At 32.9% G+C, this 17,948-nt stretch overlaps 1 protein-coding gene across 2 annotated transcripts in view; it reads left to right on the top strand.

The window, feature by feature from the left end:
- LOC6046680 (protein tiptop) overlaps positions 1-17,948 on the top strand; it is a 566,305-nt gene that overhangs the window by 139,925 nt on the left and 408,432 nt on the right. The gene's annotated exons all lie outside the window — the stretch shown is intronic.

The following is a 17,948-nucleotide window of genomic DNA, read 5'->3' as shown; positions in this document are numbered from 1 at the left end:
CGACATAAATCAACGAATCAGCACTGGGTATACCTTTTTCGGCGTTTAAATTCACATAACTCATACTTGGAAGGAAGATTCAAAGGAAAAGACATTTTGTACATTCTTTTTCATTTTTGAAAAATTTCCCTCCATCCACCCGAGCCCGAGCAAGAATCGAAACGTGTGACCGTTTGCTGGTGGGAACGATCTTTTTGTTAATGAAGACCGACGCACAAAACACGACGAAAGGTGTTGGGAAATGGTTTCGGGAAAATGAAGATTTCAGCTATTAATTTCCTGGCTTTCGGTTGCGAGCTGTTTTTGTTTTGCTTTTTTCACCCGGATGATGGTCTGAAAGCTTACAGGTTTAGCTTTGGGAGTGGCTAGCGAGCCTCTCGGAATAGAGATGTAATCATCATTATTAATTTGAGCAAAGGTTTGCGGGATGGTTGGTGGTGGTGAAGTGAAACACATTTTTTTAGTTTTTGTTTTGTTTTTTGAAGTTTGGGACGAAGATTAACGCTTAAAAGTTGGAACGGTGGTTGATAAAATCGAAGGTAATTTATAATTTTGGCTTGGCTATAACCATTTTGACATTCGTATTAATGATTTTGTCTTTCGTGAACATCAGGTTGTTAGTTTTGGATTGGGATTTAGAGGGTTTGAGATAGGAAACATATGAGTAATGTGTTGGGATATTTTCTAATGAGCGGATATCTAAATTAAGCGGAAGTTTGATCACGGAACTGAACAGGTGACTAAAAATTTGAATAAGACTTAATGTCTTAATTAAGAATTTTATTCAACTTATTTGATTTTATTTAAAATTAAGATCTGCATCCAAAAATAATTAGCATGCAGAAGCATAATTAAAGCCTTGCAAGTTTGAGACAATTTGTACGGAAAATGAATAAATCCACAAACCTCGTTCCGTCGCCGTCGACATCACTTTGAGAGCACTACAAAGAAAATGCTAATACCTGCTCACTACCACTCCATACACCTGTGGACCAGGAAAGGACAACTTCACAGAGCACAACTAAGACGCATCAGGGATCCTCGAAGAGCCCCCCCCCCCGGAGGAGAAGGGACGCTCACATCAAAAACACACTCTGCTTAGTTTTCGAAATTAAGGACAAAACCACTATAATGGCATTTTTAGTCCTGACCTGACGTGGGTGAAACTAGCCCCCTCCCCCCATAACTTCAGGCGGACATCCCAGCACCTGGCCAAATTTTAATTTGTGATGATCTTTGAGATGATTATTAAAATTTAAATTTTCATTAGACACTTTCACATCTTCTGCTGCTGGGCTGTGTGAGTTGTGTTTTTGTTTCTGGGTGCGGTTTGTGGCACTGTGTCGGCGGGGCTGTTGAGTTGTTTTAGTCTTCTGGTTTGGAGAGATTTGCTCGGAGATTCCTTCCGTTGCCGGACATCACCTGGAGGAACACACTCGCTTGGAGTAGGAGGAAGAAGGCGGAGCCAGTCCAGTTTGGGCTTTTCCGCCACCTGCTGGACGAGAGCAATTATGATTTTAAAAGGTAAATTTGTGTCACTGTGACTGAGTGGAATGGAGATTGGCTGTGGCTTGTTCCGATGCTGGAATGGGCTTGGGTTATGTAAATTTATTGTCTTGTGTTGTCCAATTGCTGCATCAGAAAGATGAAGGATTGCATTCGGACTAGGACATCAAGCATGGCAGTTGACTCCAGTGTATGGAACAGCTGTCTATAACGACATTTGTTCAGATTGAATTTGGCTTTGATGAATTTGTTCCATGCAGAGTTGTTTGCCACGTAGAACTCTGAATCTCTTCATTTATTAAATAATGAAAAAACGCTGATTTATTTCAGGTTTTCGATTTATCATTTATCATTTATCATTTATCATTTATCATTTATCATTTATCATTTATCATTTATCATTTATCATTTATCATTTATCATTTATCATTTATCATTTATCATTTATCATTTATCATTTATCATTTATCATTTATCATTTATCATTTATCATTTATCATTTATCATTTATCATTTATCATTTATCATTTATCATTTATCATTTATCATTTATCATTTATCATTTATCATTTATCATTTATCATTTATCATTTATCATTTATCATTTATCATTTATCATTTATCATTTATCATTTATCATTTATCATTTATCATTTATCATTTATCATTTATCATTTATCATTTATCATTTATCATTTATCATTTATCATTTATCATTTATCATTTATCATTTATCATTTATCATTTATCATTTATCATTTATCATTTATCATTTATCATTTATCATTTATCATTTATCATTTATCATTTATCATTTATCATTTATCATTTATCATTTATCATTTATCATTTATCATTTATCATTTATCATTTATCATTTATCATTTATCATTTATCATTTATCATTTATCATTTATCATTTATCATTTATCATTTATCATTTATCATTTATCATTTATCATTTATCATTTATCATTTATCATTTATCATTTATCATTTATCATTTATCATTTATCATTTATCATTTATCATTTATCATTTATCATTTATCATTTATCATTTATCTTTTATCATTTATCATTTATCATTTATCATTTATCATTTATCATTTATCATTTATCATTTATCATTTATCATTTATCATTTATCATTTATCATTTATCATTTATCATTTATCATTTATCATTTATCATTTATCATTTATCATTTATCATTTATCATTTATCATTTATCATTTATCATTTATCATTTATCATTTATCATTTATCATTTATCATTTATCATTTATCATTTATCATTTATCATTTATCATTTATCATTCATCATTTATCATTTATCATTTATCATTTATCATTTATCATTTATCATTTATCATTCATCATTTATCATTTATCATTTATCATTTATCATTTATCATTTATCATTTATCATTTATCATTTATCATTTATCATTTATCATTTATCATTTATCATTTATCATTTATCATTTATCATTTATCATTTATCATTTATCATTTATCATTTATCATTTATCATTTATCATTTATCATTTATCATTTATCATTTATCATTTATCATTTATCATTTATCATTTATCATTTATCATTTATCATTTATCATTTATCATTTATCATTTATCATTTATCATTTATCATTTATCATTTATCATTTATCATTTATCATTTATCATTTATCATTTATCATTTATCATTTATCATTTATCATTTATCATTTATCATTTATCATTTATCATTTATCATTTATCATTTATCATTTATCATTTATCATTTATCATTTATCATTTATCATTTATCATTTATCATTTATCATTTATCATTTATTATTTATCATTTATCATTTATCATTTATCATTTATCATTTATCATTTATCATTTATCATTTATCATTTATCATTTATCATTTATCATTTATCATTTATCATTTATCATTTATCATTTATCATTTATCATTTATCATTTATCATTTATCATTTATCATTTATCATTTATCATTTATCATTTATCATTTATAATTTATCATTTATCATTTATCATTTATCATTTATCATTTATCATTTATCATTTATCATTTATCATTTATCATTTATCATTTATCATTTATCATTTATCATTTATCATTTATCATTTATCATTTATCATTTATCATTTATCATTTATCATTTATCATTTATCATTTATCATTTATCATTTATCATTTATCATTTATCATTTATCATTTATCATTTATCATTTATCATTTATCATTTATCATTTATCATTTATCATTTATCATTTATCATTTATCATTTATCATTTATCATTTATCATTTATCATTTATCATTTATCATTTATCATTTATCATTTTTCATTTATCATTTATCATTTATCATTTATCATTTATCATTTATCATTTATCATTTATCATTTATCATTTATCATTTATCATTTATCATTTATCATTTATCATTTATCATTTATCATTTATCATTTATCATTTATCATTTATCATTTATCTTTTATCATTTATCATTTATCATTTATCATTTATCATTTATCATTTATCATTTATCATTTATCATTAATCATTAATCATTTATCATTTATCATTTATCATTTATCATTTATCATTTATCATTTATCATTTATCATTTATCATTTATCATTTATCATTTATCATTTATCATTTATCATTTATCATTTATCATTTATCATTTATCATTTATCATTTATCATTTATCATTTATCATTTATCATTTATCATTTATCATTTATCATTTATCATTTATCATTTATCATTTATCATTTATCATTTATCATTTATCATTTATCATTTATCATTTAAACAAGAAAATGTCAAAACAAGAAACAAGAAACAAGAAACAAGAAACAAGAAACAAGAAACAAGAAACAAGAAACAAGAAACAAGAAACAAGAAACAAGAAACAAGAAACAAGAAACAAGAAACAAGAAACAAGAAACAAGAAACAAGAAACAAGAAACAAGAAACAAGAAACAAGAAACAAGAAACAAGAAACAAGAAACAAGAAACAAGAAACAAGAAACAAGAAACAAGAAACAAGAAACAAGAAACAAGAAACAAGAAACAAGAAACAAGAAACAAGAAACAAGAAACAAGAAACAAGAAACAAGAAACAAGAAACAAGAAACAAGAAACAAGAAACAAGAAACAAGAAACAAGAAACAAGAAACAAGAAACAAGAAACAAGAAACAAGAAACAAGAAACAAGAAACAAGAAACAAGAAACAAGAAACAAGAAACAAGAAACAAGAAACAAGAAACAAGAAACAAGAAACAAGAAACAAGAAACAAGAAACAAGAAACAAGAAACAAGAAACAAGAAACAAGAAACAAGAAACAAGAAACAAGAAACAAGAAACAAGAAACAAGAAACAAGAAACAAGAAACAAGAAACAAGAAACAAGAAACAAGAAACAAGAAACAAGAAACAAGAAACAAGAAACAAGAAACAAGAAACAAGAAACAAGAAACAAGAAACAAGAAACAAGAAACAAGAAACAAGAAACAAGAAACAAGAAACAAGAAACAAGAAACAAGAAACAAGAAACAAGAAACAAGAAACAAGAAACAAGAAACAAGAAACAAGAAACAAGAAACAAGAAACAAGAAACAAGAAACAAGAAACAAGAAACAAGAAACAAGAAACAAGAAACAAGAAACAAGAAACAAGAAACAAGAAACAAGAAACAAGAAACAAGAAACAAGAAACAAGAAACAAGAAACAAGAAACAAGAAACAAGAAACAAGAAACAAGAAACAAGAAACAAGAAACAAGAAACAAGAAACAAGAAACAAGAAACAAGAAACAAGAAACAAGAAACAAGAAACAAGAAACAAGAAACAAGAAACAAGAAACAAGAAACAAGAAACAAGAAACAAGAAACAAGAAACAAGAAACAAGAAACAAGAAACAAGAAACAAGAAACAAGAAACAAGAAACAAGAAACAAGAAACAAGAAACAAGAAACAAGAAACAAGAAACAAGAAACAAGAAACAAGAAACAAGAAACAAGAAACAAGAAACAAGAAACAAGAAACAAGAAACAAGAAACAAGAAACAAGAAACAAGATATTTTTGTTTGTTGGCTTTTTTGCATAATACCAATACTTTATTTTTCTTTTGTTAGAATTTAAAAACAGTTTTTGGATGTCTCAGACACAAATAACCGTACGTCCTGTCAAGCAAAAGAGCAGCGTGCAACCGTGCTTCAAAAACTGCTCATATTCACGAAACTTTATATTGAAATTTATTTGTGTGCGCTTTTAGATTTATTTCATGTTCAGGAAGCTTTCGCCATAGTTTTGCACAAACAGCTGCTACCAACAGTCAGTTTGTGCCCTCTTTCCCGGCGCTCCTCCGCTTGGACACTTTCACGGTTCAAGGTACCTACAGTATTGCTGCTGCTGCCTGGCTTCAAGTTGCTTAGTTTTTAGAATTTTGTCGTGTGAGCTGTGTAAATGACGGTTACAGGGGAGCTTGGGGTTCGATTGGATCCTTTTGTAATAATAATAACAAAAAGTACAATGGTTTTTTTATTTTTATTTCATTACGGTAAAATGATAAAAAATAGAGAAATTTTGTAATTAACTTTTTAAATGATTTCCAAAGAAAACATCGATTCCTAGTGGACTATTTTGTAAGCCAAAACGGCACTCCTGTATATGTGCGGACATAAATCTGAATGAGTGAACTTGCTTGCCATGACCAAACTGCACATGGCAAGAGTACAGTGAATGAATGAATGAATGTACACGAAATGGTATGTGTTTTTTGAGTAATAGCTTTCACATGTGCATACTTTGACTTTCGTTTGGCATTTGTTCAACCCAAAATAGTTTATTTCTTTCCGCAGAATATCCACGATTTTGTTTTCCTTGCTCAGTTCAAACAGTTCAGTTCATTTATTCCGAGCAACTCAACGTCCACAGGCTGATTTAATCAATCAACCTCTCATGGCCACTCTCTCTCTCGGAATACAATATTTATAGATTTTTATTTGGATTATTCATCCATCATCGGATCAATCAATCCCCGTCGTCATTCGCGAACGGTTCCGTGGTCCATCAACGGTCGATTCCAGGGAGCCCATCAATCGCGCGGAGTACTTTCTTCTCCAAAACCGTGATGCTGTCCGTCTCACTTCTCACCAGCTCACTAGGCAGCTCACGATGATTCTCTCTGGGGAGCACCATCAGGAAAACATACAAACACACACACGCATTATAAAATTGAGCCATGAATCAGTCAATCAATCATGTTTTATTTCGTGTCGGGAAGGAATTTATGACTGCTCTTTTCTGCAAATATAAATATACTTTGGGTGACGGGAGGGGGGAAGAAGGGTGGAAATATCGTATAGTGAATGGTCAGAGGAGCAGGTCTCCACCGTGTGGTCATGGGTGGAACAAAATTAATCATGAATTATTTTCACGAAGAACCTTATCTGAGGTTCTAAATACGGGGCAGTAATCCAATATATCGCCCTTTCCCTTCTCAGGACGTCCCAGTTTCATTTATTAGGTTCTTCTCACGTTTATTTTAGAAACCCGTATCAGAGCATTTGTAAAATGTCATAACAAAATGTTTATGTTACAGGCATGACCAGAATGACAAAGATCATTGAAAAATAGATAGAAAATAAATTGTTAGTCAAATTTATAAACCCAATTTATGAATTGCAATCTGTAAATTTGATTGTTAATATAGTCAAAGTTTGTATTAAAAACTTTTCTAGGTAGTACTTTAGGGGATGTATGAAAAAAATATATTAGTCCTCCTCTTAATTCTTAAAATACTAAATTGTGTATTTCAAAAAATTCAAAATCGCAAAAATTTGGAAAAAATACTGTCAAAATGCCAACGTTTGTGTCCTGTATAAAAAACGATGAAGTTTGATACTCATATTACCCAAACTCGACGGATCGATAATTTACCCCTATCGGAACATTCTATGCCACAATTTTTAGAAGCCGGAACCGCAGTCAAAGTAGCTTCAAATACTATCCAACTTCGCATCCCTGCTCCAAAATTTGTGCTAATGTTAACAAAAAATATCATAGGTCCGTGTTTGATGAAACCTGGGTTAGTATTGAAAATAAGAGTGGCTAAAAGCTAGCTTATAAAGTATCAATATCGCTTTGGAAATTTGGAGGAATCATAATTTCTTTTTTATGGTTTAAAGTGGCATATCTCTTGATTTGCCACGTATCATCTTTAAACTTTTTCAAGATTTGGTTTAAAATACATAGTTCATTTGAATGGCAAATTTGATTTAATATTTTATAGTTTCGTTCTTGTTTCTTTTTACACTACAATTGTTTTTGATAATGCATTGACTCATGATAAAACTTAATTAAATTCAATCAACTGTTTTATTTCAAATTTAAATTTGTAAACTTGTATTGCAAGAAGGTTATTTTAATCAAATTTCGTGTTTTCGGAAAAGTCCCAGGTGATGTTATGAAAAAATCCGAAAAAGATTGAATATTTAAAAAAATATTGGTATCACGGAATCAGATAAAAAAATATCACATTAAAATTTTTCAACCTTTAAATAAAATCGTTTTCAAAAACGTGGAGGCTAGACAAATAATGTTATGCAAAAAGCACCAATTTTTTTTTTTTTTCAATTCCACTGTGAAACTGTCTACTTTTCTTGTCCTTTTGGAGAAACGAAACGGCCTACTTTTCCCTAACAAAATTACAGAATAGAAAATTAATTCTTTTTAATACCAGTGCTGAAAAGATTTACTTTTCAGCACTGAAACGGGTGTCACATTTTTAAAGAGAATTGCTTTATTTTAGTTTCCTTTATAGTTTAATGTCCCAGTGTTTTTGAGCAACTCAAAAACAAAAACATTGCTGAATAGTTTTAACATTCTTTAAACATTTGTGGAGGTCTTTTGAAAAGGTCTAACAAACCAAATTTTCAGTTGTTGCTTTTTGGGTGTTTTGAAACCGCTTTGAGTTAGGTAAAGTAAAAGTAAATCTTTCCCAGTTCCTGAGGGGAACACCCTTGAAGAGTATCGGGGCCGGCATTTACAAAGCGGATTCAGTGGCAGTTTCTTTCTCAACTTAATGTTAACATGGTAAGGTTAATGTTAACATGGTAAGGTTAATGTTAACATTCCATAGGTCGCCTCCTAAGGTGTCGTGATAAGGTCCAGTTTGTGACGATACACTACCTTCCCTTTACTAAGCAATCGAATCCAGAAGGGAAAAAGATCACCAGTTGTGTTGGTCCGAGCCGGGATTTGATCCCCGATCTACCGCTTACGAGGCGGAAGCGTTACCACTAGGCTACGTGGCTCGGTCAGTTAGGTTTGAGTTGGGGGTATTGAAAAACACCCAAAAATAAAAAATAAACTGAATATTTGGTTTATTGGCCCTTTTTTTTTTAAAAAAAAAACATCAGATTTATGCTCTCGAAAAAATGCCTCAGATAGAGTCAAACCAAAAAACACAGTGAATCAAAATATGTTCATAATTTTTAAGATATTTAAGCAGTATCATATCTCTAAACAAGATTTAGCAGATTGTGTTACATTTTGCTAAGGCTGGTACACATTTTATTAAAAGTTTTTGTCACCTTCAAAGTTGGCCCAAGAAATCAGGGGGCAAAAAATAGTTGTTTATGCTAAATTTTGCAAAAAGAAGTCGGTTAACCTCGTTGGATAAATATACGGCTCGTGCTGAAAAAATCAAGTTTTGAAACGAGTTTTATACCTAAAGCATTTTTTGCAATTCCGAAAAACACACTTTGAATAGAATTATAACTCAAATGGCAATCAAACGTATAAATAAAAAAAGTGTTGAAAAGTATTATTTTTCGAAACAAGTACACGATACTTAGCATCCATTACAGTTCTGAAAAGTATCATTTTTCAGCATTTATTTTGAATTCGATTCTGTTATTTTTGATAGAGAAAAGTAGGCCGTTTCGTCATTCACGAATGACAAAAAAGTAAGTGGGTTCACGACGGAATTGCAAAAAATATTTTTTTAAAAACTTCAAAATATCAATGGAAACTCCAATGCAATCAGCAGAAATCAACTTAAAATGTATTCTCCTGCCTTTAGAATCATTTTTAGCATGTTTTTGTCGATTTAAATATCTTTGAAATTTTTGAAAATTTTCGGTGTCTATCGCAAAAAGTGTTTTTTTCGCATTTTTTTTTTGTTTTAACTACTTACCGCTGGCGTGTCATCCGAGCAACGATGCTATGGGAAGGACTTTTAAATCATGTAATGTAATCATAATTAGAGTTTTATTCATAATATAATATCACGAGAATATCAAATAGCGCAGCTATACAACACACGACTACTTCATAACAAATTTCACAACAAATTTAAGACGCGAATCGCTATATTGATTTATTCCACAAATTTTCATCACTTTCTCGTGGATTCTTACGCGTCGATTATCCCACCGATCTCCCCCTCGAACAACACACGACTTGGTTTAGTCAAATCCTAAATTATTTTTTTTGTTGAAATCTAATAATTGCAAAAAAACTGAACTAGGATAAAATGCATTTTAAAACACTTTTTTCATTTAAATGTTAAGACTATGGCTTGCTATTTCAATTTTTATATTTTTGTTAATTTTTGCCCCCCTTTCCTTTCTCTTCGACCACGGCCAAACCTGAGGGACAAACATATTTGCAACGGCCTAATACATTTTTAAAAATAAGCTCGGAAATCTGATACTTAGTTGTTCCGCCACTGCTTTCTGGTACCTTCGCCAATGCACCACCACCAGGTCGGGGAATGTCCATGCGAGAGATGCTGCGGGCACGCGAACTGGTCACCCATCATCGGTGTGCAAATCATCCGATCAGGTGGATGGCAGGGAGGTGGTACTGTCACACTTCAACGTCAATCCGAAAAGGCCAGCAGCATCAGAGTCGAATTCAGTGCTGCCGGTCGCTTAATCCGGCTCTGAGTGCGTAAATTTGCGGAACTGAGACCACGCCAAGTATGTGTTCCAGTTTTCGAGCGAGCGAATTTACGAGCAATAAATTTGTGTTTGTAAATTTAAAGTCGTAACAAGTCTCTCCCCCTTAGGTAACGAGAAGCTGGGTGCAGTGTTGCCAGACAGTCTTCGCTCGAGACGCGCCCGGTTAAACACAGTGGTTGATGATGATGATGAAGTTGTTCTGGGTCCAGGTTTGAGATGAAATCGGGAGGAAGACTGGGTTTCGGAGAGGTGCCAACTAGGCAATCTCGTGAAATAATATTGGATTTTCACATGCTGTGAGAATGCATCTTAAAGCACTGACGCGCCGTTTGGCATAGTTTTGTCCAAATGGAATAAGGGGTGGTGGTCATGCAGGGGGAGGAGGAACCTTAAGTAGCGGATGTTGTTGGCCATTTCTCGCACCGCAAAATAACCGCTGGAAGAGCCGTGTCTTGATGATTGAGTGATCGATGCAACGACGCGTGTGGAGTAGTTAAGATCTGTGTGTGTTTGTTAACACATCTGTTTGAGATTCGACGTGAAATGACCTGCGAGAAGTGAGACGCGTGACCTAGTTGGGGGAGTCGTAGTCAATTGGCAATGTCGTCGCGAGAGGGAATCTGTGAAATGTTGCTTGGGCTGATGAAATGATAGTTACCTAGTGGTGACATTGTTGCAAAAGAGAAAGACATTAGTTTTTAAATGTCACCCTACAAAAAAATTAAATTACCTAAACCCTAAAATAGTACTAACTCATATGAATATTTGCTGTGATTTTTGATGATATTCTGATAAAACATGAGCAATTCTCTCAGATTTCGGCAATTTGATTTTTTTTTGGTATTTTTTAATCAGGCTGAAATGTATTTGGTGCCTTCGGTTTGCCCAAAGAAGCCATTTTGAATCATTTGTTTGTCCATATTATTTTCCATACAAATTTGGCAGCTGTCCATACAAAAATGATATGTGAAAATTCAAAAATCTGTATCTTTTGAAGGAATTTTTTGATCGATTGGACTACACTAAAAAAATATGATACACGGTAAAAAAAATTTTGTCACTAAAACTTGATTTGCAAAAAACACTATTTTTATTATTTTTTATACGTTTTAGGGGACATAAAATGCCAACTTTTGAGGAATTTCCAGGTTGTGCAAAATATCTTTGACCGAGTTATGAATTTTTGATTCAATACAGATTTTTCAAAAAAATTAAAATAAAGATCGCTAAATTTTTTTAGCTTTTCGATGTAAAATCAAATTTGAAATCTAGAAGTACTTAACAGTACACATCAACCAGAGCTTTTGCAGATTTTTGTTACAGACATTTTAGTATCTTCAAAAATAAGGGAACTATCGATATGAATTTTTATTCATCTCCTTAATAGCTGTCATCAATGTTATTTATAACAAAGTTTGGATATTTTACAATCAGTTTCTTTGCAGGATTGGTTCTGTAATTTTGACAAATTTGGAAAAAGAAGACAATAACTTCCTTGGTTGCTATGCACCCTTGAGTGAATTGTTGATAAAGTGCACCGTTTTCAAATTATAGCTATTTTTAGGTAATTTTTTTGAAAATAGTCGCAGTTTCTTAATTTTTTTTAATTAGTGCACATGCCCACCTTTGAAAAAATAACCTGAGAATATTCTCAACATTTTGCTTTTTTGAACTTTGTTGATAAGTTTTTTAAGTTGCTGAAATATTGCTATGCAAAGATTTAAAACATGAAAATTGATGTTTATTTAAGTCTCACCCAAACAACCCACCATTTTCTAATGTCGACTAATGGTCCGATTTACAATGTTAGAAAATGAAAAAAATCTTGAAATTTTCCAATCGTTTCATAAAATAATATTTTCAAAATTTTCAAATGAAGACTTACATTTCAAAAGGGGCAAAAATTCGATATTACGCCCTTTTGAAATGTTCCTTTGCATGGCAATATCTCAGGAAGTAAGACGACCGTCTCAACAAAGTTCAAAAAAGAAAATTATAAAAAAAAATTTCAGTTCATCAAAAAAAATTTTTTTTTTCAAAAGTGGGCAAACATGTGCACTAATTCAAAAAAAATTAAAACTGCTGCCTATTTTCAAAAAAGTTACTTAAAATGGCTTTAACTTGAAAACGGTGAACTTCAACAAAATTCCACAAAATTACATTTTGATTGCAAATTTGATTTTACATCGAAAAATGAAGCTAAAAATTTTTGCAACCAATTTCGTTTTTTTTAAACAGTTTTGATTCAAAAATTCCCAACTTGGTCAAAGATTATTTGCACAACCTGGAAATTTCTGAAAAGTTGGCATTATATGTTCTTTAAAACATATAAAAAAGAAAAATAATAAACATCAGCCAGAGTCGAGAGACAAAAATCTTGAAAAATATTTGCATCGGCCTAACTTGCATATGAGCATTGGCCTAACTTAAATTTGTTGATTAAAAAAAATATTTTGTGAAAATTTTAGTATTTCTCACTAAAATTTCATATTTTGTGATATATTTTCATCAAAAGGACTTTCAAATCAAAAGAAACTCATTCAATCACAGTCTTTGTGGGGGAAGTCGTTCTGGAACGTCAAAATCATCTGCAAACCCACGAACTTCATTTAGTTCAGCCATAATAAACGATCAATAAACAAATACTTTGAATTCGAACTCGAACACATCCTTATCACTTTTGAAAACATACAATTTTAAGGGACTTGAACATAAAAAAATATTATGAAAATATAAAGTGCATGTTTAGGAAACTTGGCTTGAAGTGATACTAGTAAATAAAAAAAATTCGCTTTGCAAAAATGTAGAAATGAATTCAAGACCAAAACGCAAAATCCTGGATAGATCTAGAAAGATTTTGCAAAACGGATAGAAAGAACTTCATAAAACAAAAATATTGAAAATAGCAAATAAGTCGATTTGTGAAAACCAAAGTATTGTTAAAAAATACTTTCATAAATTTAACAATATAATGAGGGTTTTTTTTTTAAATTCACAGATTTCAAGGTTTTTATGAAAAATTTGAGAAGTTTCCTTGTAGTTTTTTACCGAAGTTAATGTGTTATTCAAAGAATACAGTTTTTTTTAAATATGACAATCTAAACCAAATTGTACTACATTATCTCTAGATTAAACAGAAATGAAACTGATTCGAATTATTGATTTTCCGTTACAACTGGTGTCCAAGATATACCACCCATCTAATAATTCACCATGTACCGCCCAAGTAACAAGCAAAATGCTTCTACTTCTTAGCAGGTTTTATAAAAGATTTAAAATTTGCTACTCGGTGTTGTAATGATATTGAACAAAACTTTACAGATTTACGATAGAAATCTCTTAAAAGTATCTTCAAGAGCACTTTAGAAGCATGACACATAGTTTTATGCCACTCTTCGTTGTTTGACTTGAAGTTATCCCAGAGAGGTTATTTTTTAGACCATTTTACATTGCCAAAACTGCCTTAAAACTGAACTAAAACTACTCCGTTTAATGAAAGCATAATTCAAGAGTCTTTGAACTTGATCTGTCAAATCACTGAATATTCGTACAGTCATTCAGTTTAGTGACCTCTCCGACACGCAAAATCGGCACGACGCATCCGGACCAGAATTAGGCGTTTCGAGAATGGAGAAAAATGTCCCGCGGAGTGCTAGTGTTTTTATTGGTTTCGTGTTGATTACTGTGACTAAAAATGTTCGTTATTTCAACGTTTTTTTCCCTTGTGATTTTTTTTCGACAGGTGCTGGCCGAAGAAGCCCACCCGGTTGAGGATCTGGATGCCGGTGCGTGCCGCGAGCTCCTGTCCGGCGCCCAGGGCAAACTTTCGTCGGTCTCTACTGATGTGGAACGCGCCGGGGCTGAATTGTCGTTAAAGTGGCCAAGGCTCTCGTCAAGGCTGTCGAAAAAGGTGCGAGCAAAACACCAACCTGCCGGTGAATCCGTGTCCAGTACCCGTCCTTACATTTAGATTCAAGTGCGAGATCAGTGTTTTCTTCAAAAATCGCGGCCGTTCAATGAATAAATAAAAAGATTTGAAAAATAATTAACGCCATTGTTTTAATCCAACGACAAAAAAGCATTTCCAAAAATCTTTTTCGGATCTACCTCCTGCAAACAAATATGTGCATGCGCTACGGTCGCAATACTACGCATTTTACTCTGCGATAAAACCGCATTAAAGCTTATTGCAGTCTACATGTTCTTACTTAATCTTGAACAAGAGCTTCTCAAGAAACATAGCTCTAATAACTTCTTTGAGTAAGAGAGAATAGATTTGATGAGATCAGCCATATTAACATGAAAAAATAACGCCCAAAAACGGAAGCCATGTTGAATTTTCTGGTGATGTAGAATTAATTGTTCCATTAAAAATTACAAATCATAGTAATTTTGAAAGATTCATACCTTCGATGCATATTTTTTCGAGGCATCTAATAAAATTGATCAGTGAAATTTTTATGGCAAGAATTTTACGATAAAAATGGCTGCGTAAAGTCACAGTAATATTTATTTGATTATTATAATATAATTATCGGTGTATGCTTAAGTTCATCGGCCATTTGTGAATTAATTTCGAAAAGATTAAATGGATTTCACGAAATAAAATTCAGAACTGGGTTTTCTTCGACAAATCTTTTTTATCATCAACGAGAGCAAATAAGTTTAAGTTCACTTTATTACAGTCTTGAAGATCTCTTCTATGTTGTTATAAATTTTTGAAGCTTGAGAATAAGTTTTAGAATAGCAATAAAGAGCATTTGCAGAGTATTGTAAAAATCAACGTCAAAGTTGCTTAGTTTTAAATTACTCCGCATAAACGCTCTTGATAACCTCCTAAAATAGTCCACTTTGCTCTTAACTCAGGTTTAACGCTGATTTATTGTTGTTCTGGAGAAAGTTTGGCTTTTTGATATTTTTTGGCTAAGATAACTTGAATCTATCTTTAAGAAAGTAAAAAAACTTAAATTGTTACTTGGGCGGACTAATCCTTCGCAACCCATCACCGCATCACCACCCTTCAAATCAGCAAATCCCTCACCCAAAAAGGAAAAAAAAACCTCTTCGCGTCCACAACACGCTCTGCTAGCCCGACATTCATCAAATGAAACTCATTTCTCATTGTAACAGCGCAAGCTATTCCATCACATTTCTCGATTTCTCATCCGAGTGATTTCTTCCTTTCCATCAACGGCTCGCTCAACTCCGAGTTTCTGGAGTGGAACCACCGACCAGAGCGTCACGTTCTCCCCACCTCCTCATGTGATGTGACGACGACGATGACCGATTCCATAAGAGTACAATTCCCGGGCGCCCGATTCCACGTGGTCGTCATCTTCGCCCCAAATCAACCAGTCCCTTCACCGAATGTGTCCTGCGGAATGACCACGTGTGAGTGGTAACGTAACGGTCCCAAGTCTCTCCCAAAAGTAAAATTAAACATCAGAAAAATTAGACGAACGGTTTTGATTGATTTGCTTTGAGTGTGACATCAAGATATAGAAATGGTCGTGTCCCTTTTTCTGGGGTCGTCCCCTGGCGGAGGTTTGAAGAGGGAGAGGGGAAGGGGCGCAGGGTTCCGGGACCGGAAAATGACCATTCCTGTGATGAATGCCACGGGTTTGTCTCGTCATCTCGTCATGCCGGAGAGTGCCTTGACGTGGACAGCACTTCAACGAACGGTTCTGGGGGGTGCGGGCGAGGGGGAGTCTGCAAACGACGGAACATAACTAGAGCGTAATATTTTAGCAGTTCGCGTTTAATCGCTGGGGTGATCACACGACTTTGGTTTAGATTCGTTACAGGATTGAATTATTATTTGAATCGATTTTTGGAAGTTTTTTCCAAATATTGTTAAAAATCACAAAATTTAACAGAAATAAACAAAAAAAACTGTTTTTAAAATAACCTCCAAGCATTAAATATGAGTGAAATACCAGCTGAAGCAGTATCGGAACTAGGCCAACCCCACGGAGCTCGGGGGGTGTGAGAGTTTGGTGACGGAAGAGGCGATATCCGTGATAAGAAGGACCAAATGAGGGTCGCGCCGAGCAAACTACTCTTACTGTGTGGGTGTGGAGGTGAAGTCACACCCTGGTGGGTTCTTTGGAAGTTTTGGACTGAACTGGGAGGGAGACACGAAAGCAGAAAACGTAAAATCATCATGATTCTTGATGCAAGTTGAAGGATGGCTGTGCTGAAATGGAAAAAGGGATGAATTCGATGTTGTTTGGTCGGTTGTTTACTGTCGTTTTGTTCTTCTGTTCTTCTGTTCTTCTGTTCTTCTGCTCTTCTGTTCTTCTGTTCTTCTGTTCTTCTGTTCTTCTGTTCTTCTGTTCTTCTGTTCTTCTGTTCTTCTGTTCTTCTGTTCTTCTGTTCTTCTGTTCTTCTGTTCTTCTGTTCTTCTGTTCTTCTGTTCTTCTGTTCTTCTGTTCTTCTGTTCTTCTGTTCTTCTGTTCTTCTGTTCTTCTGTTCTTCTGTTCTTCTGTTCTTCTGTTCTTCTGTTCTTCTGTTCTTCTGTTCTTCTGTTCTTCTGTTCTTCTGTTCTTCTGTTCTTCTGTTCTTCTGTTCTTCTGTTCTTCTGTTCTTCTGTTCTTCTGTTCTTCTGTTCTTCTGTTCTTCTGTTCTTCTGTTCTTCTGTTCTTCTGTTCTTCTGTTCTTCTGTTCTTCTGTTCTTCTGTTCTTCTGTTCTTCTGTTCTTCTGTTCTTCTGTTCTTCTGTTCTTCTGTTCTTCTGTTCTTCTGTTCTTCTGTTCTTCTGTTCTTCTGTTCTTCTGTTCTTCTGTTCTTCTGTTCTGCTGTTCTTCTGTTCTTCTGTTCTGCTGTTCTTCTGCTCTTCTGTTCTTCCGTTCTTCTGTTCTTCCTTTCTTCTGTTCTTGTGCACTTCTGTTCTTCTGTTCTGGTCTTCTGATGTTTTTCTAATGTTTTCAGATGTTCTTCTGATGTTCTATTGTTCTGTTCTCCTGATATTCCTCTGATGTTTCTCTGATGTTTTTCTGATGTTCTTCTGATGTACATCTGAAGTTCTCCGGATGTTCTCTTTTTCTGTTCTACTTTTTGACAAAGAACTTTGTCTTAGGGCTCTATACAAGGGTAGCAATCCAGATTTTTCGCGAAGCGAAATGTAACGCGTAGAAGCAAATTTTCGAAAAAAGTGCAAGATTTCAAACGATTGTATCTTTTTTCCCTCTCGACCAATTTGAACGTTTTACCCACCAAACGAAAGGGGAAGACTTACTTAATGATCTTAAAACATGTTTATTACAGTACTTATTTATTTAAGTACTTAAAAGTTAACATAAAACTACTAAAGAATAGCGAACGCTGATTGGTCAAGCGCAACCTTTCCCGAACACATTAATCAGATTCAAGTATCTAGCACTTAGCAAATTTTGCCTTGCCTCCTCCTTCCGTGGAACTGTCACGCGAGAATGTAGCACC

The sequence above is a fragment of the Culex quinquefasciatus genome, chromosome 2, assembly GCF_015732765.1.
Source record: "Culex quinquefasciatus strain JHB chromosome 2, VPISU_Cqui_1.0_pri_paternal, whole genome shotgun sequence".
Taxonomy (NCBI): Eukaryota; Metazoa; Arthropoda; class Insecta; order Diptera; family Culicidae; genus Culex; species Culex quinquefasciatus.
Note: the sequence above shows the minus strand (reverse complement) of the source record. Positions and strands in the feature narration are given on the sequence as shown.